This window comes from Heterocephalus glaber, unplaced genomic scaffold (assembly GCF_053883595.1).
Source record: "Heterocephalus glaber isolate CG9 unplaced genomic scaffold, H.glaber_assembly_v1.0 deba00001606, whole genome shotgun sequence".
NCBI lineage: Eukaryota > Metazoa > Chordata > Mammalia > Rodentia > Bathyergidae > Heterocephalus > Heterocephalus glaber.
Genome location: NW_028258377.1, coordinates 32,001,151 through 32,024,278, shown reverse-complemented (window position 1 = coordinate 32,024,278; position 23,128 = coordinate 32,001,151). Strand labels below are relative to the sequence as shown.

The following is a 23,128-nucleotide window of genomic DNA, read 5'->3' as shown; positions in this document are numbered from 1 at the left end:
CTCTTCTGCTTGTCGTCTTTCCCTAGTGGAACAGGAGGCAAGGTTGTTAGCAGAGAGAAAGAAGACTGTCGCTATTGCTATTATTATTATTTCACTTTCTGTCATACTCGACTCCAGAAAAACAAGAATGAATGGTCTCAGAAAGAACTGCTGTTTATTAAAGGACTCTCCCATCTTTGGTAGTCAAGAGCTCACCGGATTTCATTCCTAGAGAGGGATCCCCTTAGAAAGGGAAGGTCATTAGGAGGGAGTTCCGTCCTTTACTCACATCTCTCAAAGAATGCCATGGGGAGCGAGTCTCCTGCTCCTGAGCATCACAGGGCGGCATCTCCATCTTTTCCTACCAGTTTCCCAGGGACACCTCTAATCCCAAATCCATTCTGCCAACCCTGAAAGCCACAGGGTGGTTAGTTCTTTGTCATACCACTCTGTCCATTTTTATTAAATCAAATCCACCTCTTCACTCAAGTTTGTCTCCCAATCCTAAACATCCTGGAAGGAAAAACATAGGAAAAAGTGAAAAAAACAGCAGCAGTAGACAAACTCTTGGAAGTAAGGAACGAGACAGAAAAGAATCCAAGCAGGCAAGGCCAAGTTTATGTGTGACAGACATGGGGAGGAGGGAAAGTTGTGAACACTCACACATTAATAATTTTTGTCTTGTCACAACTATAATCAAAGCCCTGATAACAGTGTTGTCATAAAATCTATACAGCCACAACTCTGGGCTTGGCTTCAGTCTGGTTCCTGGGCTCTGGGCTCAGAATTCACCACAATAAATTCTCCCATGACTCTTCAGACCCCCTTATCAAACTGTGTTTTATTATCTACTCCCAAGCTTAAAATGCAACATGTACTTTACACCAAATATAGCATCTCCAGAGAAGGTAGCTTAGAGGTCATCACATCCGATGCTTCACCCAATTCTGTCTTATTTTTATAACTTCCCTGATAACTCGCGCCTCAGACTTTATAAACATCTCAGCTCCAAGTCTCGCCACATCACCAAAAAGCTTGTTTCACTTATGTAATGTTTTAAATTATAGCAAACTGGAGTCTCTCCTTTCTAATCTTTGAGTCTCTGATTCTGGGGCCCTATAGAACAAACTATGATTATATCCTATTCTTTCTTGTTTTCTGTTTTTTGAGACAGGGTCTTGCTGTGTAGCACAGGCTGACCTCAAACTTGTGGCAATCCTCCTGCCTCAGCCTCCTGAGTGCTGAGATTACAGGTGTGCACCATCCTGCCTGGCTTCTGTCCCCTTTGGTGGGGAACCACCTATCTTCTTACTTCTGTCTTGCCTGCTAAATATTCAATCACCCTTTGAATCACAAATATGTCCACATCCAGTGTAAACACTTTTTTGATATTCTTTGCCTACTGATAAGTTTTTAAAAAGGATAATATATTAATTTAGAGTCACGTTCCAACTAGTTCTGTACCTAACGAGGGTTAGGAGCTCCTTGATTACCAGCACTATCAAATCTGACAGCAAGGAGAGCTGGGTGAAATTTTATGCTTACATTGTACATCTGTTAGATCTACTGGAAAGGATGAAAAGGGAGAGGCTTCGTGATTACCAAGGATTGAGAGGCAAAAGCAGAGAGATTCTCTCACATTCATCCCTTGCACTGAAGTCTCTACCCTGCCTTTGGGTTTGTCTCCCATCACTTGGTTATTGCAGTCCCAATCTCTGAACTAGGTGCTGGTTCAGACAGCTGTTTCGACAGTGAAAAAATAATTGGAAAGTGGCTAATAATATTCTAGTGGGAAAGCAGGTGAATCAATCCCATAAATATATGTAAAATGACAACAGGTACTGATACCATGAAGGGAAGATCCGGGGTGCTATGAAAGTATGCAGTAAGAAGAACCCGAGCTAAGGAAGCCTCTGCTGAGGAAGCAGTTAGTGTTTGATTTGGAGGTGAAGTTCTCTGGTAGGGAGCATCTTGTCTGAGCACAATCTGTTGTGGAGAAGCCAGGCACGTGTGAGGAGAACAATATGGAATATCAAGGTCAACATGAAATGTGGGAGGTGGTGGGTGAGGTTCCAATCTTCTGCAATGAGCCTAAGGGCAGTGAGAATCCACCGAAGAGGTTTTGAGCCAAATGTGTGTTACCCACACAGTATAATGAAAATTATATTTAGAAGAGATCACTCCTGCTGCAATGTAGAAAATGAATGGGAAGGAACCATGGTGAGGACAGAGTAGGGTGAATAGCAGTAGCTGTGGAAACACGGTGACAGCTTTGAAAGAGTTGTCAGAGGTAAAACCAATGAGTATCTTGATGATTTGGCTCCAGGAGGCAAAGGAAAGCATGACGATGATAAGAATCTCTGGCCAGGCCTGCTCTGCCCACCTGTCAGTCATTCAACATGGAAGATCATCTATTGCTCATGGCCAGGCACTGGGCGTTATTCCCGAGTTGGAGTGATATTAATGTAGGATGAATATTATGTGATTCCTGGACAGTGGAGCAATATAAAACTGGCGTAGGAAAATATCATGACTAATGTTATTCCTGGTGATGTGGCTTTCTTAAGGTCCTTTGTTGCTGTTGTTTATAAACATATATTTATTGGACCGAGGATTAAGCTCAGTGGTTCCACTGCCTGCCTTGCAAGCGCAAGGTCCTGAGTTTGATCCCCTATACCAAAAAAACTGAAAAACAAACAAAAACATTATATTTATTGTGCTTACCTTGCAGAATGATGCAATTAGGAGGTGTAATTGTTAAGCTGTCATTTAGTTCTTTATGCAAACTATTCAGGTCCTCACCGTGAACAGACAGAATCTCCAAGCCATCCAACTGAGCACCTTTGTGATGATGGAAAATCTTGGAAAATATCCCTCCTTAAATATATCTCAGCTTGGGATCTAGTGCTTTGCTGAGACTGTGTCCTTTGTGATTATCACTGTACAATGTAACTTTTCTAAGACTTATATGCCAGAGCGTACCTTTACTCAGCCTTTTACATAATACCCTGGAGGACGCTGCTGTCTGGGGAATGAATCCTAGGTGGTGATCAAGGCTAGCAGGGTCACTCACTGCAAGCGGAAATATGACAGGATGGCCAGGCTGGGGAACATGGTGAGTTACAATGTCCAAGATGAAGCACAATGATGAGATATCAGTAAAAAACATGAGTGCGGAAGTTTAGGTTGTCTATCGTGGCAATTCTAAGAATTACTGAGACTATCTCATGGAGCATGGAGCTTCTTCAAGAAGCATTGTGTACTAGAAGAGCTGTCATAGGGAACTATTTCATCTGAGTAAGCTGGGCTGGAGCCTTGCTTCTCTGAGATTCTGATTCCTTAACAGATGGTCTTCAAGTCATTTGCATGTCTTATTAAAGCTGTTTTAATATTGGATCACTTTGTTATAAAGTCCAAAGTTAGCGAGGCCCAATGAGTTCATAAATAGGAATTCATCATCATCTGCAAGAAGACAGATAATCCATTTCTCTGTAGATGAGTGTTCCCTGCTTCCATTATTGGTGAAACAAAATGATATCCTACTCCTGCCCAGAGTTGTCAACAGCAGTTCACCAGTCTGTCTTTCTTTCCCCAGAGAAAGAATCCTATTGGCCCATCTCCAAGCATCTTTTTTTTCCAAGGAGTCTTCCTATGGCTCACTGCCCATTCATCAGGGGAACAGAATTTCTGAGAAAAGGCACATGCAAATTGTCTAAGATGTCTGCAATACCATTTAATTAATGGACTTCCAGTCTTTGAAGAAGAAAAAGATTTCTGCTTTATAATCAACAGCTCTTAATTATCTTGATGGTTAATTTGTACATCCATATTTCTCCTTAGTTAATTATTAATTGTATGCTTTCTGTCAATTGTATTTTGTGTCTGTCACTTTCACTACTGGATGTTGAGATTTCTCATCTCAATTTCTAGTCAACTCTCAATAATTTTACTCTTCCCAGTTGCAATTATGTCACTGTTTGATCTTGTTTTGTGTCTAAGTAGTTATAGTTATCTGATCTATCTTGAGGATGGCTAATACTTAAAAATTCTGAAACCTCTAAAATATTTTAGACATATTTGCATGCTTGCTTCTTTTCAGAGGCCTTGGGTATCATGAGAATTATAAGTGTAGTGAGCCTCAGACCCTATTACTACTGCCCACTAACATAGACATCTCTCCCAGGAATATGAGACACCTTCAAGCATCAGAAACCAAGCCTCTTAGCTCCCCCGATGCCTTGTCCTTTGTTGTCAGGTTTAATAAATGGAAGCACAGAGACATAAATCCGGGTGCTATCTCCATCTGCAACAGCCCTGTAACCTGTATGCCTCCTTGTCTTAGCTATCACCTGCTGCAACATTTCTGTCTTGAGGTCACATGGTCTCTCTAGGAACAGCCCTACAATTTCCCTGGTTAATGCCCTTCAGAGTGAAGGTCCCATAATCTCCTTGGGTAGCAGAGTCTTGAGGGCCCATTCTCATTTCAGCTGTCTCCTCCTCATCTCCTGTTACTTTCTCCTTGGAGAATGTTGCTAAGATTCCCATTTCATTTGTAATTTTCTTAAATGCTTGTATAGTTCAGTTGTCACTTTATAGGTTTGTCTTCCTTTGGAAAGGCAGCATAATGAACACTCATTTAGAGCCAGAATGCTTGGGTTCAAATCTAAATTCTGCATCTAACTGGCTGTGTAAATAGGGGAAGGTTAATTAACTTCTCTGAGTCTCAGTTTCCTCGGATGTAAAAATAGCAATATAATAGACTCTATTAAGCAATACATTATATTCGCCCATATGTAACCCATTCAAGCATACAACCAGGCCTCAGGAAATGTCTATAGAATACAATCTGTGGAGTCTCATATGGGGCTGAATCCTGCCTCTCTGCTGTTTACCCATGCGTTCCACAAAATATAGCTCTTTTTTTCCTCAGTTTTTTCACATATTAAATAGGAATGAGAATATTAATATGTCATGTACTAAATAAGAGTCTATGATATTACTCATCACTGAGGTAAATAAGGAAGACGACGAATGCATTGCATTTCCCATGATAAATCACCTTCTGCCCTTCATAGGAGTTTCCTTTGCAGGTAAAGTACAATTTGAGAAGATAAGATTAGGTAAGGGTTCTCTTTATCCTATGAACATTAGATTGTAAGCTCTACAAACAGTAAAATAGCTGATATTTTTCAATCGGCATCGAAGTGTGCCCAGCTCTTCTTAGTATAGTAGCCGCATTGCCTGCAGATTCAGTTACCTGTGGTTAAGTAAGGTCCAAAAATATCACTATAGTTCAATGACAGATTAAAGTATTTTGAGAAAAAGAGACCACATTCACTTACTGCTTATTATAATACATGGTTATAATTGATATATTTTATCATAAATTCATCTCTTACAAGGATGTAAAGGGCAAAACATTTTATACCTATCTGTCTGTATATATTGTTCTCTACGGTGGCATGGGAGGTATCTGGGTAAAGAGGGGTGACAGCTATTTTGTACATTCAGTAGCTTGTTTATCCTCCCAAGAAAACATAATCAGAAACAAAAAAATAAATGGCTTCGTCACAAATCCCACCCTGTTCTGAAATCCCTGGGAGCACAAAATGGGGAAGGAAGTGGTCTCAGCACAGTGGTCCATAGATTTTCTTCTCTGCTTAGAAACTGGGCTCCTTATACTCATGGTACCTTGTTCCCATCACCCCTTCCAATTCCTTAGTAACAGAAGAACTCTGCTCAGGAAATGTTACTGTGAGAGGCAGAGCCACTACACAGGACTGGCACTGGTGGAAGTTTGGTTCTCCATCACTATCCCCCAAATAATGCTTTCTTAAGTAGTGGTGGACATTTTCCTAAAATTCTAACTCCTCCCTTAGCCAATAGGTAGCTCAACAGCTGCTTAAGAGCATTATTTTTTCCACTTCATTGTACATAACAGCCTTTGTGACTTCTGCCTCCATTATCCCAGGATTTATCCACATTAATAAATATTCTCCAAAATCAGTGGGGTTGCAAAAACATTCCCTTTATAATAGATTTGCACCATAACTGTTGGAAATTATCTCATGATTAATGTTGTCTAACCCAGAGGACTCCATTGCAGTGAGGTTGAGGATTTATCGATAAATGTGATAATCATCCTCTATCTTTGTTTACATCAGTAATTAATGCAGTTCAGGAGGGAGCCCTCGAAACCTTGTATAAGCAAGATTTATCCCCACTGGAATAGATTACAACCATATGTCACCATTCTAAATGTAATTGGTACATTTCATTAGAAAGTAATTGGAAAAAAGATTTATTTTAATGCCCTGTGATAAATAATCTTGATAAACATTATTATTAGCAAAGATATCTGTACTGTGTAAGGAATTTGTCTTACAACAAAATACAGTATATACCATCTACCGTTCTCGGATTTCCCTGAGAAGTTTTACTTACCTTGTGACTTGGAGTAAAGAAGAGTGTATTGTTACACTATGAGGTTTCCTTTGAGAATAAGGCCTCCTCCTGCAGACATGAGCCTTTATCATCACCATGGCTCATTCTGATTATAAGGCCTGGCTTATTCTATATTGTATGAGCAGAAATGTTTTTAATAGAGGATTAGAACACAGGTCTTGGAGACGATGAATGTGGGCTGTGAGGTGTTTCACCTTGGCTGGATGGAAATATGATGGAGAGGGCGTATCTCCTAGGGTTGGAGTAAGGATGAAATGGACTAATGCACACGAAGGTTGTAAGTCAAGTCTTAGACTACAGGAAGCTCTCAGTGAATGTTAATCAGTAGTACCATCATCATCATCATTTCTATTCATATCTTGCTGACCTGATCATTCAGGAGAGACATTTTAAATTCTATAGTGAGCTTTAAAAAATCATATAATAAAAGTAAGGGTTGCATTGCAAGCATCTAGCCCTCCATTTCCATTTACAAGTTAATGAAAACAGTGAAATGTGCAATATTCTCAACACCAGCTGCAAGTAGGACTTCTAACATCCCCTACTTCTCCCCGTCTCCCTAAAAGGCCCAGAGGTAAATTTCCAAGGTGTTGTAACTTTATGAGCTATAAATTGAAGTCATTCCTCTTGGTTCCTCCAACAATGGGGACCAACAATAGAAATACTAAAGGGCTATCCACAGTTTGAACCAATTGAAATATCAAAACAGTGGCGAGAAAGGAGTGAGTTAAATAATTTTCATGGTGCATCCCTTACAATCAGTCCATGCCTGAGAGCTTTCTTCACCTTCTTTCACAATTCCTCCATGGTAGAATAGTCCAGATCAATGCTAAGCACTCAACAAATAAATATACTTTATAGAACAGAGAGTCCTCATTATCTTTGTTTTACAGATAAGCAAGTGGAGGTTCAGAGAAGGCTGTCACTGTTCCAAAATCATCTACTGAGTAGTATGTCAGACCCACCCTCCGGACTGTGTTTTCTTACTCTGCTTTATTGCGGTTTTGTTCTTCTCGAAATAAGGGAGAGGACATATCTTCCTGGAGAATATTTTGCCCAAAGATTTAAAATAATTTAACAAAAAGTCAATCATTATTTTCCATTAAATAGAAATGTTTTAAATGGTAGTGCACCATGTTGGTGTAATTTTTTATGCTTAACACAACAGACTTCAAAGGAACACTGGCCTTTTAGTGTACCCCAGACACCCCACAGAAATGTATTAGTTCTCGTTATAGTTGATAATTTTAAGAGGTAAAGTTTTAGGAAGCTACGGAGAAGCTAGGCGGTGCTGCTTACGTGAGCCCCTCTCTGAGTCTGTGATTAGGTGGCCTTGGGCAAGTCACTCTCCCTTATTAAGCTTCATCTCTTCAGTAGGGATTCGGCCACTGCTGGGTAGGATGCCGTGGGACTTCCTGTACCATGTGAAAGTCTGAAACCATAGCTGACCCTCAGTTCATAATGGCTATTATTATGAGGCATTCATGAACTACTTTCAAAATATGCCTCTTATTAATTCAACAACCAATTTTCACATAATCCTTCAGGTAATAATCATACTGAGCCCAAGACCAGAACTGTCAGCCTCTCTCCAAATAATTTTCAAGCTTCCCATGATATCATTTTCACTCACAAAGCATCCTGAAATGGGTAATACAAGCATGCAAAGTGTGAAGGCTGCTTGCTAATCAATAGATTTATTTCATGGCTGGAACAAAAATAAAAGTTTTCAATTAATATCCAATAGAGAATCATTTACTCTCATTTTAAATGAATACCAAACTGTCTTTGAGCCCAATTATGTACTCCCTAAATTTTATTTGATTGACTTTACTTTTTCCCCTAGAGCCCTAAAACTTAGTCTAACATTTGCTCCTTCTCAGTCATTAGAGGCAGTTTTAGGGCAGCACTGAAAACTAGGAATTCTCATGACAAAGCCATGGTTGATGTTCCAATATCCACTTTACTGCTACCTTCTAGCCATGTGACTTTAGATTTAAGATCTCCAAGCTTCACTTCCCTCTCTGTAAAATGGGAATAGTATCATGACTTTCTTCTGTACTTTGCACAGTGCCTAGCACACATAGAATATTTGTAAGCTATAAATTTTAGTACATAGTGTTTCCAATTTGTAGCCTTTGAAGGAATATGGAGCTCACCTATTTGGAAGGTCCCCGCATAGACAGGGATTTCTACACAAACTATAAATAAGGGGATGCAGAGTACGTTTGAGAATGAAGAGAGCTCCCCATGACTGCTTGACTCAATGTAAGTGATCTCTTGCATTTTATCAGCAGTATAATTATTTGCTATTAATCCCCCAAAATCTGTATACTGGTGATAAATGTGAGGTTTAAGAGCTAAGAGGGGAACCTTTTAAATTGCTATACTGTCTGTGTTGTACTGAGAAAAGTGGCCGCATAGCAAGCTCATGACAGACCTGATGACTCACCGACTCACAGCACCTCATGGAGTGTCCTCTTGGCTGTGGCGCACTGCAGCACAGGGTCGAATTGATTTCCAGTTCTGATCAAAGTTAGAGAGTTCATTTAAATGAGAGATCCAAATAGCATTTGTGAATTCCTTTCTTTTAATTCCTAATTATAATAACAGCCTAACTCTGTGTTACACATGGAGTTGGGTAGGTTGCCTGGATCATTAATGTTCTGAGAGCATTAGGTCTTATTGGGCAGACTCAGAAAGTGATACTCTGATGGAAGCTTGAATTATGGAAATGTACATCATTTCTTTGATATTCAAATAAACTATGTAGTTTCTGCTTCATTTTAGAAAGAATCAGAGCATAGAGAATGTAGTAATTTGGGGACAGTAGAGGCACCATGAAGATTTTCTCTGGAAACTACAACTATGATGCCTGTAAATTCATATGCAGTCACCTTGGCAACCTCAGATTTCTGAGAAATATGATTTACTACAAAATTTTAGCTACTAATCACAATTCAGAAGGCCATGTTAAACTAGTAAAGTACAATGTTTATAATCAGTTTAGACCTCAGGCAGAGGTAACTGACACATTTTAAAGAGAGTCTGTCAAGGCTGTATTCTCAAAGTCCTTGAAGTTTTAGTAAATCTTTTAACAGCATGGAAGAGGAAGGGACTTCTTTGTTCACTTGCCTTTGAATATTGTGGGTTAAAATTACTCTTCTGCAGTCAGGCTCTTTGCAGTGCCCATCATGTGGCCACTAAGTGAAACAGGATGCTTCTTGTGGATGATGAAATGTTAAGAAAGCAAAGTGGGGATTAGAGGTAGGAACAAAGGAAATTACCAGTTCTAACCAGGTCAAGGGAGAGAATGAATACAATCCTAACACTTTTCACTTACACCACAGCATCTGTACCACATACTTGACTAGACCTTTACTTACATTTCCACAGTGTGTCATCATCACCATCCTATGAGGGAGACATTGTTGCCTCCTATAGAATATGAGAAACCACTCAGCCTCAACAAGGCTCACAAATTCTCCCACATGGAGGTGTATAGGGTCATCTTGAGTCTGAAGTCAATCTCTACACTACTGTCCCACAGTCCTAGCTCAGAAATTTGGAGTGGAAGACTGTAAGGTAGCATGAATTGCTAGTAAGTTAGAAGAAAGAAGGAAGAGTCTAAGGCATTTATAAAGGGGAATCTGTTGTCCTCATGAAAAGTCTGAAAGATAATATGGCCCCAGAACTGTTTTTTCAGTCTCAGTTTTGTATAATATTAATGAGACTTCAAGCTACAAAAATAATCTTACAATGTTGAGAATCATACAAAGAAGGTAAAGGGGCAGAAAGAAAGTAGTGTTGTTTTCATTTTTTGATCCTTGGCCTTGCTTAGAACACTGTATTTAATGCCAAGTAACAGATTCTAAGAGGGATCAATTCAACAAATATTTATTAACATATTCCTATCAGCTTGTACCATTGGTGGTACATGCATGACTGTCCTACCGGGCAGCTTGTGCCACAGGTGGTACAAACAGATTGAATCACCTTTATCAGGCTTTTTGCTAATAAAATGAATAAAAATCTGCACGATGTTATGGTCATGCATGTGCTACTAGCGATTAAGCCACCTGGCACCAAGATATACAAATTATGGCCCCATCATAAATATTATACTGAACTTGATGTTCAGTATAAATCTACTGGAATTATCAGTGTTTCAGACCTTAATCTAGAAGAGGGAAATTAAAACAAGTAAATAGATGAATAATTATATTTTGTGTCTATGACATGAGGAGATATCACTGAGTAACAAAAGAGGTAGTTAGGGAAGGCCTCTAAGAAGTAACATTTATGTGAGATGTAAAGGATGAGAGGGTGCACCTACTATTTGCGTAGGGCAGAATGACCAAGATCATTCGTGTACACTCACTGCAGATCTGTTGAAGACCCTCTTCAGGCTGGATTTTTAAAAAAACTTTAGAACAACCAGGATTCTTGCTGTTATCGCTCAGGTATATTTACCTATAAAGCCTCCAGATAATAGATCAGGTTAGAGGACAATATTTCTCTCCAATATGTAAAATTACTTTTCAACAATCACAACCATGGGACATACTGGCTACGAGTCAGGAAAGCTGAATTCATTCTACAACTCTGTGGTGTCTTAGCCAGTGCTAAACCTCTGAACTCCATTGCCTCCTTGCATCAGTGGGGCTGGTAGGGAATAAGGTAAACACCAGGTGAATGGTGTAGACTACAGATGCACTAATGCTGTGTCAATCCAGATCTGCCACTGGAACTTGACACAGACTTTCATCTAAAAACCTTATGCCTCTGAGCTACCTTCAAATCAGACTCTGAGAAAGCCTAACTCGATGATAGATGAGTCACAAGGGATGCAGGAAAGTAATTCCTGAGGGAACATTATGAATTTTCATATTGAAAACTATTTGGACTACAGAGTTTAATGTGATGGTAGCTCACATCATGCTCTTAGAAATTGTCTAAAATCAAAATCTCAGCATTCCTTAAAATAGCCCATTATATTGATAAAGATCAAGTTCCTCACACAAGAAAGGCTAGTTCCTTAGCATTCATCAAATAACACAAAACATGAGAGCAATTTTTAAGCACTTTTTTTGAAATAGGAGTTAAACTTTGAGCTCTCAAATATTCAGTGAGAGCAAATGAACTGCAGAACAATGAAAAAATGTTTCAGAAATATATAGATTTTTAAAGTTGCCACAAATAATGTCATCATTTTAGAAGTACATACCTTTGGGATTCCACTGAGGCTGGGCTTACAGTGTATGCTGGAACTCCAGCTCTTCAGGAAGTGGAGGCCGGAGCAACTCCAGTTTAAGTCCAGCCAGAGTGGTTTAATGAGACCTTGTCTTAAAATAGAAAAGGTCTGGGGGTGTAGCTCAGTAGTAAAGCATTTATCTAGCATGCACAAGATCCCAGGCTCAATCTCCAGTGTAGCAAAAAGAAAAAAAAAACACCCAACTGATCTATGAATGTGAATATACACACAGTTTTTATAGAAATGCAGTGAGTCCACGAAGTAGGCATTGCAGACCTTCATTTTGTCAAGTACAGCCATGCACTGCATGTACAAATATTAATCCCTTCCATCTATAATGCAGCTGAAAATTCCTATTGCCTGTGATGTTATAGCCCTCAGAGCTCAGTGTATGAGTCCACATTGGTGGTGATAATGGTGTAAGGAAACCTACAGCACGGTCAGTTACATAGAAGCACATATAATTATGTACTATACATAACACTTGATAGTGATAAGAAATGACTGTTGCTGGTTTACTGTAGTTTTTATTATTTTTAGAGTGTACTCTTCCTACTGATAAAAAAATTTACTATAAAACAGTATGTCTTGTTATACTGGCAGCAGGCTCAATAAATCTCACATTTACCGCCATATGAGAGACTATGCTAAAGGGCTGACTTCTACCATCATGTAACCACACTCTTTGATGTTTGCATAGCAATGAAACTACCCACCCACATGTTAATGCGTCTCTCTCATTAAGCAGTGAGTGACTGTACATGAACTTAGCGAGTGTGGTTGCTTCTTGGGTTCTTTGTCCCCCCAGAAGTGCTATCATAGCATTCTGTTCCCATCACTGGCATGTCAAGGATGCATGCAAAAGCTCAAAGATCTGCAGCACACACACATCTGCTAAGTTAGTTTATGTCAGTGTTCCTCTCTACCATCTCTATAGAGAGAGATTTAAAAATATATGGAAAGCCATGGTATTCTGACTTAATTAATTTGGGACATAACTCAAGACTCAAACCTCCCATGTGATTTCTGACCACACTGAAATTTGCCAGCCAATCTGAGAACTCCTCCTGGGCAGCTCCTCTGATAGACCAGAGCTGCTCCAACTTCATACCACTTCTCACTAGCTTTTGCTAAATTTTTCTTTCCCTTTCAATAGTAACTTGCCCTGATTATTTTTCCCCAAACTGGAAACGTACAGAGGTTGTTGATAGGAATATACTGTTTCCTAGGAAAGACTGGTGCTGATGCTCTTCTATTTCAGCTACAACATACATCGCTCCATTTTTATGATGCTCTGAAGGTCGCTTCCCAAAGTAACAAAAGCCATTGTCTCCATTTTTTGAGGATAGGAGCAAAATATGATCTAAAAGCTTGTCTAGGCTTGAAAGTGATTAATGTAGATTCTTCTGATGAAGGAAATGAAAAGGAGAAATCTGGATAAGTAATCACTGTTTCAACAAAAACAATTTCAACAAAAAATGAGCTTGAGACAGAAAGAACAAACTGATAATGCCAACAGCAAATAAATTACTCCCCAAGTTTCCAAAGCAGACCTGGTGATAGCATTTAAAGTTTTGTGGGGTTTTTGATTCATGAGACATCCAAGTATAACTGAGAAACAAAGGGACACAAATGCTGCCCCATCTTTCACAGGTACTTAAAATGGAATTGAGCCAAGAAGGAGCGGTTTCAGATATATGCAGAACAGTGCCAGGAAATGACTGGATAGAGAAAAGGCTCCTCGGAGCTTCACACATGTAAAAGATGTGACCAGTTTTCTCCTTGTCCTTCTCCCTGGGCCAAAGACAGCTGTTCTTCAAACGGACTGTGAAACTATGGCAAAGGGCAATATGCAGAGGCTGAGCGTTTTGTAACTCTGGCCAGGATGGTGCCTTCTTTTTAGCTGTGGAAATTTTCACACTGGTAGCATGCGCTGGTGAGTGAGCTAGACAACAGCTTCCTAGAGTGCATGTTTCTAGTCTCACCAGCCAAAAAGAGTCAACTGGCACACTGTACAATTTGCTGTGCTCAGATATTTCTTTTAGGTTTTCTATATTATACCATTAACTCAGCAATACAGAAATACACTACCAATCAGAAGCATATATACCACTTCACTGTAACTCTGCATTTCCACTTGGCATTTCAAAAACACCTTCAATTCAGCTTATTTAAAACTGAATTCACAACTGGATAACCTATACTGCATTTTGCTTACACTCTAGCCTTTCTTGGTCACTGATCCCAGTATTTACCAATTAGAAATCAGCCTTGACTCATTCTACCATCAAATCCAAATCCCCATGTCCTTTCACCTGGATAATAACAGATTTCTAACTAGTTTCTTTGCAACCTTGTCCTGGGTTTTCTATTCTCCACTCTATAGCCAGAATAACTCCATCAGGCAGAGAAACACAAATAGGGGATAAATATAAAGAATTAGCTTGCATAATTGTAGAAGCTGAAAAGTCCTATGATCTACCTTCTACAAGTGAAAGACCCCAGAAAAGTGGTGGTGGAATTCTAGTCCAAATTTGAAGGCCTGAGAATCATGGAAGAGGATAAAATAAATTGCACTAGCAGGGCAAAACACTGATGTTTCAAGTACAATGAACCCTTGACTTATGAACTAGATTGGTTCCCGAGGGTTTGTTGTAACTAAGTCAGTACAGCTGAGATCTGGATGTTTACCTGAGTACACACTACAGATAATGAGAGGCAGATGAATCTTCCAAGTTGTTCATATGTCAGGCCAGTCGTAACTTGAGGGTCCACTGTACTCTGGCAGGCAAAGTCCCCTCATACTCAGCTTTATTCTGTTTAGGAAATCAATTGACAGGGTGAGATCCACCTCATTAAGGAAAATCTCCTTGACTCACCTACATATTCAAGTGTTAATCTCATCCAGAAATCCCCTCATAGACCCACTTACAAGAAACTTAGACCAAATGTCTGGACACTACCATCAAAATGACATATAAAGTTAACCATCCAAGTAATCGTTCCACATGGAAATCGGTCCATACTGACCACTATCTTTTCACTTCATATGCACCCTTTATTATCTTACAGTATTCTGCAAAGCCATGCCTCATTTATGTCCTACCTCATATTAAGACAGGACCACATTCTCTAACTTCTTTGAATTTATTTTAACCTATAAAGTGACCTTCCTCTTAAGTCTTCAAGCAGTATGCTGGTCTCTCAGTTGAGACTCTGATCCTTCTAGAAGGCTTACTTCTTCCTACCCTTCTGTTATCAACCTGAGCCTCCCCAGACCCCAGCTCCCCTGCTACCTCGTCCACAGTTCGGAGTTCATACAGTGTCCTGTGCTTCTCCACCAAGGACCCCTTATGCCAAAAACAAAGTTATTTAAGGTATTTCAATAGCAAGTCAACAAACTAGAGCAATGATAGGTCTGTCTTGTTTATAACTGTAAGCTTGTATTCTACATTGTATTAGTAACACAATAAATGTCTGTGGACCAAATGAGTGAGCTAATTCCTGATGGCCATTCAAAACCAACCTAGACTTTGCCAGTCTAGGACAAAGGCCCTTGCTCTATGTCACTTTAGGCTTGGTATAATAAATGTTTGTTAAATCAAGAAGCCCTACACTAGGAAAGAAGGATTTTTTAAAAAAAAATATGTGATACAATAGTCAGGCTTGCCTAACATACAAGCAAATATTTCGATGATTTTGCTCTTGAGTATAGAATATTCTGTTTTTCTAAGAGAAACTGTCTTCAAGTAAAAGTATTCAATCCATTTCTTCAACTTTTAGAGAATAGATTCTGCCTAGATTTTTTTACTTGGATTTAAAGACAAATCTCTGGCAATTCAGCAACTTCATTAGTAACATTTAAATGCCTCCTGTACAAAAGAGGATTTTGAGTTTGAAAGTAATCTTTGACTTCAAAGCAGAACCTGTCTACTTTGAAGAGCCTGTTTCTTCTATTTTCTGGTGCTTATTTTATTTTAACCAGTTTCTATAATGCAAGTTGAACTTGGTTCCACTGAGTACTGTGTGCTCAAACCAAAGCAGACAGGAATGACGTGACAGGGTTGATTTATAGTGGATCAACTTAGCTAAGCTAGAACTACATTTCTTGAAATTCTTTCCCTGAGTTATCCAGTCTGCATGAGGCTCAGAAAGCAGAGGTAAAGCATCTGCCTTCCTCCTTTTGTGCTGATGGTTGGTGCAGAGCACCAGGCACCAGGGGAGATCACCTGTCAGCCACTCTGTCAGTGTCAAGCATAACTTAGGACTTCTGACTCCTGTCATATCCTGCTGCAGCCTCTCAGCTCTTGACCAGATACATGTGGCTTCAGAAAGAAGGGCACCAGCTTTTTCCCCGCTGAACTGGAGACCTGTAGTGGTGGGAGCCTGTGACGGGTACCATGTCTTCCTCACCGCCCCTACTCCACATTCATTTTTCATTCCTGCCTGCCTGCCCTGCTGGCTTCAGGCTCCAGCCTCAGATCCCAAGACAATAGCCTTCCATAGATATTCAGTTGGTTCCCTCAGATTCCTACAAGGAACTCTTACAGATAGCACTCATAGGTGTACTCTTTTTCTAGTTGAGCCCCAATTAATAAGTTTGTAAAGAGTTTTCTAGAAAATTGGTCACTCTGAGATGAGACATAGTTCTCAGAAAGTTGCTGTACCTGTGGTTACAAAAAGAACAAGTCACCACGCTTTACAGATGAGGTGATTTCATTATCCAATTTCTCTTTAAAAATTAGGAAAATAGACCTCTAGCACAGCAGTAGTGAAGTACTCTGAGCAGCCCACCCACTGAAAATAAGTGAAACTACTGGATTAAGTTGATTTAGAAACATTTTAAATGCACTGGTAGCTGGAAACTAATCAAGATTTTTCAAAGTACAAAAGCTGAACAAGAATGGGAACCCAGAGCAGGCTCTGAGCCTCGAGGCCAGTTTCAACTTGACAGATTTTGCTAACATAGATGAAATCTGGCCTCAGCTTTCTTGGCCTAATTGGTCATGGGAAGAAAGCAAATCTGAGAGTCCACTGAACTAGTGTGTCTAATGAGGTAGCACAGGTGAAACTGGCACCCCAAAGTACCAAAAGCCTAGCATAAGGGTGAAGCCACCTCACACTTCCACCACTGACTGCCTACTCACCCATTGCACTACAAAGGAAATCGTCTGCCTGGAAACTTGGCACTGAGTAGGAAGGAATGAAAACACTTTCTCCAAGAAGTGGTGACTTCAAACGCTCTCATTCAGTGTGTGGTCTGAATTCATAATAAAGTATTTGGCTGGGCCTAAAATCTTAAGCAAAGAAATTACAGTGTGTTCCAGCCGATGGTGGAGCCAGCAACTGACAGAAGGAAATCAATATTGTCCCTCGAGAAAATTACCTTAAGCGTAGGTCTCACATAATCATCCTGAGAAGTATGAACTCAGAGTCATGAAGTGCAAATACACTCAGAAACAAGGTACCAAGAGGAAGAGAGCAAGCAGGGAACTGTGGAAGCCAGTTTAGACCCTCCAAGGCTTCAGCTATGTGAAATAGCAGAGAAAGAATATAAAATCAGGATGCTTACTACACCGGAAGGAACTGAAGAATTAATCAAAAAAGTTAAAAAATGTAAAAATGGCTTATAAATTGGAAAATTAACCAAACAAAATTTTTAGAAGTTAATCTCACAAAGCCAAACCCAGTGCACATGATGAAATACAGGTGAAGAGAAAAATAAATCAATATGAAGAACTACCTTGGAAGGGTAGGGGCAGAATAACAAATACCAGAATGATAATATCTAATCTGAGCTACAGAATGAGGATGGAAGTGATTACGCAAAAATAATTTTTAAATGCATAAAATGAAAATCTACATCTAGATATATAAAAATTATACTGCATACCTTCCAACATAAAAAGCAGGAGAAAAAAGAACCCAGTAGGAGGTCAGAATTAAAGTTAGACTGACAGCTGACTTCTTAGAGTATGAGGAAGAATATCTCCAACTCCTAGGAGAAAGTAACTGTCATTGTAGTTAAGCATCCAGCCAAAGCTCCTTCCACAAAGGAGAACAAATTAAAGATGTATTCTAGATAAATACAACTGACATCTCACCTCCAAAGACCCTCACTATAAGAAAACATTAAAAATTCTCTTGATAAGACAAAAAACCCTAAATGATACAAGGAAAAATAAAGTGGTTAATACCGTACATGGATATATACAAATAAATATTAGCTGCATAAACTATAACTTTGCAAAATTAACACAGACTTAGTATACATCACAACAAAAGCAAATCAATCAGGAATACTAAAGTTGGATATTTAGATTTTTAAAATCCATTAAAAACTCAATACTGATAAGAGGAACTCTTCCCCAAATTAGTCTATGATTTCAACACAGCCTATGTAAACCCCAACAGACTCTTTGGAAACTGGCAAGTTAATTTCAAGATTAATATGAAAAAGGGAAAGACCTGTAATAGTCAAAATAATTGGGTTTCTGAGACTGATGCTATTTTGAGACTTACTCTGAAGTTATGGTAATCAACACAGCTAAGTATTAGCACGAAGTTATAAAAGCAGATAAATAGAATTGACCATTTGAAAAGAGACATACCCATAAATGGCTAATTGATTTTCAACATAAACACCAGTGCTGGTCAAAAGGGACAAATTTTCTTTTCAATACATGATGCTAGAACAGCTGGATAAACCTAATGCCTAAAACTGACCATCAACATTAATTCAAGATGAGTCATACACTTAAATATTAAATCTAAATAGTGTGTCTAATGAGTCATCATAGATGAAATGGGAGCCCAAAGTTTTCGGAAGAAAATATGGGAAGGTATCTTTGTGAACTTGAGATAGACCACAGTTTCTGAAAGAAGACACAGAATTGAAAATGATCAAAATTAAGATCTCATCAAAAGATCCTGCTTGATAATTAAAAGGCAAGTTATTGGCTGAGAGAAAGTATTTGAGAGAAATGTAAATGAAAAGTAGTTTTTAACCCAAGATATGAAGCCAACTAGGAACAAAAATACAAACAACCCGATCATGAAAAAGTTGGGCAAAGGATTTAAATAGATACCTTCCCCAAAAGTATCTGAATAGTCCATAATCATATAGAAAGGTGTTCAATAGCATTCGTCACCAGGGAAGTGAAAACCATAATCAAGTGCCATTTTATAGTCACTAGAATAGCTATAATTAAAAAAGAGCTCAACATTAGTGTTAGGAATATAAAATTGCGCAACTGTCTTTTAAAAAGTTTTTAAATGTCTTATTACATCTATTGCTGGGCAGCACATTACGCCAAACCTTAGCAATTTAAAATCACCAACACTTTTTTTTTCAATTTTTTTTTTAATTGGGAAATGCTTATAGCACAGAGACACTGCTATGCCTCTTTTAGGCTTCTTCCTGAGTTAAAGATATCATAATACAGTGATCCATGCAGACACTTATCTGACAGTTTCTGTGAGTCATAATATAGATACAGTTGGTGGATGCCTCTGTCTTAGCGTCTTTCATGAGGATGTAGCGTGGCTGTTGGCCAGGGCTGTGATTTATCAAATGCTTGGCCTGGGGAAGATCCAGGTCTAAACACACTTCCGTGGTCACTGGCAGGATTCAGTTCCCTGTAGCCTGCCAGTCTGCAGCCACCAGTTTCTCAGTTGCTCAGGCCCCTTCCCAGGCCAGCTACCAGACATAGCAGTTTTCATCTCTGGCTCCCAGTGCAGTGAAGTGATGAGAACACAAGCCCATTATGGAAACCAGTCTTTATATCCTAGCCTCAGGGTGATAAACCATCGCTTGTGCCATGTTCAATTTGTGCGGAAGCCCATATCTAGCACACACAGAATGGAGAGAGACTTACAGACGGACCTGAATCCCAGGAGGCAGATTGCTGAGGACCAATCTAGTGCGGCTCTGCCACAGTTATTACAGACACACCTATCTTCCAACCCAGCAAGCCCACTCCTAGCTATGTGTTCAAGGAAAAGGAAAACTTGAGAATGTTCATAGTAAAAAATAGTCACAAACTGGAAACAAATCGATGCCTACTAACCATAGGCAAAACAAATCACGTTCTATCCATCCCTACTAAGCAATAAAAAGAATGAATAACTGATGAACACAGCCATGTCGAAGAATCATGAAAGTTCCAAAGTCATCACTGCTTGCAGTTTAAAAACAAAGACTAGGGCCAGGGATTTAGCTCAGTGGTTCTGCTGCCTGCCTCACAAGCGCAAGGTCTCGAGTTTGATCCCTGGTACCAAAAAAATAAAATAAAAATAAGAAAGACTAACCTGTGGTGCTAGAAAGGTCTTTGTTCTGTTGTGTGGTGCTAGGCCAGAACTCTGGGCCTCGTGCATGGTAGGCAAGGGCTCTACCACTAAGCTCCACCTCCAACTTCCTTTGGAGAATGGTAAAAATGACTGCAAAGAGACACGGTGGTGATATCGGATGGTGTCATAATCACTACATTTATCAAAATTTATCAAAGTGGATGATTAAAATCTGTGCCCTTCCCTGTATGTACTTTTTATGTCAATGAAAAATAATCTCAAAAAGTAATTCAGTTCCAGGAGAAATACATCTAAAACATAACCATTCAGAGTGGTTGATATTTTAAACTATGGAAAAAATATGTCCAAGGAAAATACTACTGGAAACAGAGTTGGAACAACTACACTACTAAGCCAATGGGTTTTAATGCAAAAAATATTACAAACATAAAGAGAATCAATATATATTGGTAAGAAGATAAGGAAGATAGAACAACTCTAAACTGGTGTGCATCTAGTCACATATCTCTTCTTAGTAAATGATAAATCAGATAAAAATAGAGAAGTCTATAAAAATAGGAACAAAACAAATACTTTGAGCTATTAAGACAGACACAGAACATGGCACCAACAATTTTCTCAGAAAATCATGGAATATTTATAAAAATGGACGCTCACTGGGCCCAAAGCTGTTTCCATTTTTAAAGACTTACGATAAAGAGTGTTTTCTTTGTAAGATCAGTCACTTCAAAAATAATCTTGAAAGGGCCGGGGATTTCGCTCAGTGGTTCTACTGCCTGCTTCACAAGCGCAAGGATCCAAGTTCGATCCCAGGTACCAAAAAAAAAAAAATCTTAAAAAGGTCAAAATCAGTAAAGAAGATCTATAATAGAAAAATCTAAAAATCAATACTAGAAAATCTTGTATTTTTAGAAATTAAGTAATACCTTTCTATAAAACTAGTAAGCCACAGCAGAAATCATATTAAAGTTAAAAACTATTATCTGGGCATAGTGCCACATGCCTGTAATCCCAGCACTTGGGAGGCTGAATCTGGAGAACTACTAAGGGTTCAAGACCAGCCTGAACTACATAGAAAGACACTGTCTTGAATAAAAATTACTCCTCTGAGATGTTGTCAAAATATATAACCTTAAATATAAGTGATAAAATTAAGGAAGATAAAAATAAACAAAGTAGCACATTTCAGATCTTAGAACAACAGATAAATTCTCCTAACTTATGGAGAAATGCAAGAACTAGAAATAAAAATAAAATAGGAGTCACAAAAACAAACGTGGCTCTTAAACCACTACTGAAGTACTAGTGCTAAAGGGGAAATGAATAAAAATATGTGGAACAGCCTGGTATGGTGGTGCATGCCTGTAATCCCAGCAATCAGGAGGCTGAGGCAGGAATATCACAAATTCGAGGCCAGCCTAGGCTACATAGGGAGTTCAAAGCCACTCTGAGCTGCATAGTAAGACAGTCTCAACCCCCCCCCCAAAAAAAGGAACAAAGGAAAAACCTAACTATAAATGCAGGGTGCATTGAAAAAATATGATATTATGAAAAACTGCCAACAAACTTTAGCCTTTTATGAAATGGAAAAGATACCACAAAAATATACAAACACCAACTGAGAAGTAACATAAAATCTGCATGATGCTATAATTTTTTAAGTGTTTTTCCATGCCTATAGGGTTTATTAGTGAGTTTAAACATTCAAGGGACAAGTGAATAATAGAAAAGTGATAGAATTTGACAAAGACTTTAAAAATTCTGGCCCATATTTATGAGGTCAGATGTAAAATCCTAAAATACTATTAATAAATGGTTTTATAAATATTTAGAAGAGATGACCCATAATGGCAAATTTGAGTTGTAACAAACATAGGTGTGGATTTTTATTAGAAAACTAATGATTCACCACACTAATATATTAAGGAGAAATATATTTCAATAGGAAATATATCTTTATATATTATAATGACACTCATTAATAAAAATTGAACAAAATAAAAATAAACAAATGCCTTTAGCTTGTAAAATGGTATTTTCTGGGGAAAATTCCTAAAACATAAAGCATACATAATGATAAATTATTGAAAGTTTTCTTTGTAAGATGAATTTCCATTTCCTTATTTTTTATACTATATTGGATGATCCTAGACAGGACAGTGTGAAAATTTTTAAAAAGATGTAAGAAATTTAAAGGTTTTTTAAAATTGTAATTTAAAATAATTTAGTGGCTACAATGGAAATTTAACCTGTACACAAATTATGAAAAATAATTTATTTAGATATTGACTACATGATCAACATAAAAAAAAACTTACCCAGAAAATGGGGTATCTATTTTCTAAGAAAAAGGAATGCAAGTAACAGGAACACTTTAAAAATACTTTTCAATAGCCACAGAAAATATGCTAATCCTATGTCAATAAAATTGTTAAATTCTTGAAATGCATCAAAGAAAATAAAACTAGTTAGATACAGTGTTTATGGATTAAACTTTGAAATCCAATCAACATTCCAACAGTTTCCTTGTGAAACTTATGTTCCATAATTTATGTAGAAAAGAATAGCTAAACATTCTTGAAGAACAAAAGAAATATTGAAGAACTTTAAAACTCTAATAAGCAAGCTAAAATATTTAATTATTTTCCAGGGCTGGGCCAATAGAATGATGAAATAGAGTAGATGTTCTCAAAAAAGAGCCATCAGTGCATGGAAATACTATTTATGACAAAGTTAAGTGTAAGCTTTTCAACACATGATGTTGAAATGACCTGTGTGTTTAACCCTGTCCCCCAGAACATAAACAGAAATTAAAAACTGTTTAACTAGAGACTTAAAGAAAAAAATAAAACTTTAAAAAACAATATTGGAGAACATCATGACCTCAGTGTAAGCCAGGACTACTTCATATAAGACCCAGAAAGCACAAACCCTACATAGTTAATTGGTCTACATTAAATAGTAAAGGGTACATTCTTATTCATCCAAAGATGCTACACATAGAATGAAAAGACAAACTACAAGCTGAAAGAATTGTCAGTATATAAAACTTGTAGATATTTTTCAGCATATGTATTTTACAAATCACACCAGAATAAACTTTAAATTAAAACAGACAAA

At 38.2% G+C, this 23,128-nt stretch overlaps 1 protein-coding gene and 1 long non-coding RNA gene across 8 annotated transcripts in view; one reads left to right on the top strand and one right to left on the bottom strand.

The window, feature by feature from the left end:
* The window catches only part of LOC110345000 (uncharacterized), a 43,398-nt gene extending 21,906 nt beyond the window's left edge, over positions 1–21,492 (bottom strand). The window contains exons 1-2 of one of the 2 annotated variants that reach the window (XR_002388017.2): positions 8,897–21,492; positions 269–492 (exon numbers count right to left, since the gene is read on the bottom strand). This is a non-coding gene — a long non-coding RNA (uncharacterized LOC110345000). Of the gene's footprint in view, positions 1–268 lie in introns of both variants that reach the window. The other variant, XR_015444647.1, reaches the window with a different exon arrangement.
* Sgcd (sarcoglycan delta) overlaps positions 1–23,128 on the top strand; it is a 959,917-nt gene that overhangs the window by 921,886 nt on the left and 14,903 nt on the right. The window lies entirely within an intron of this gene.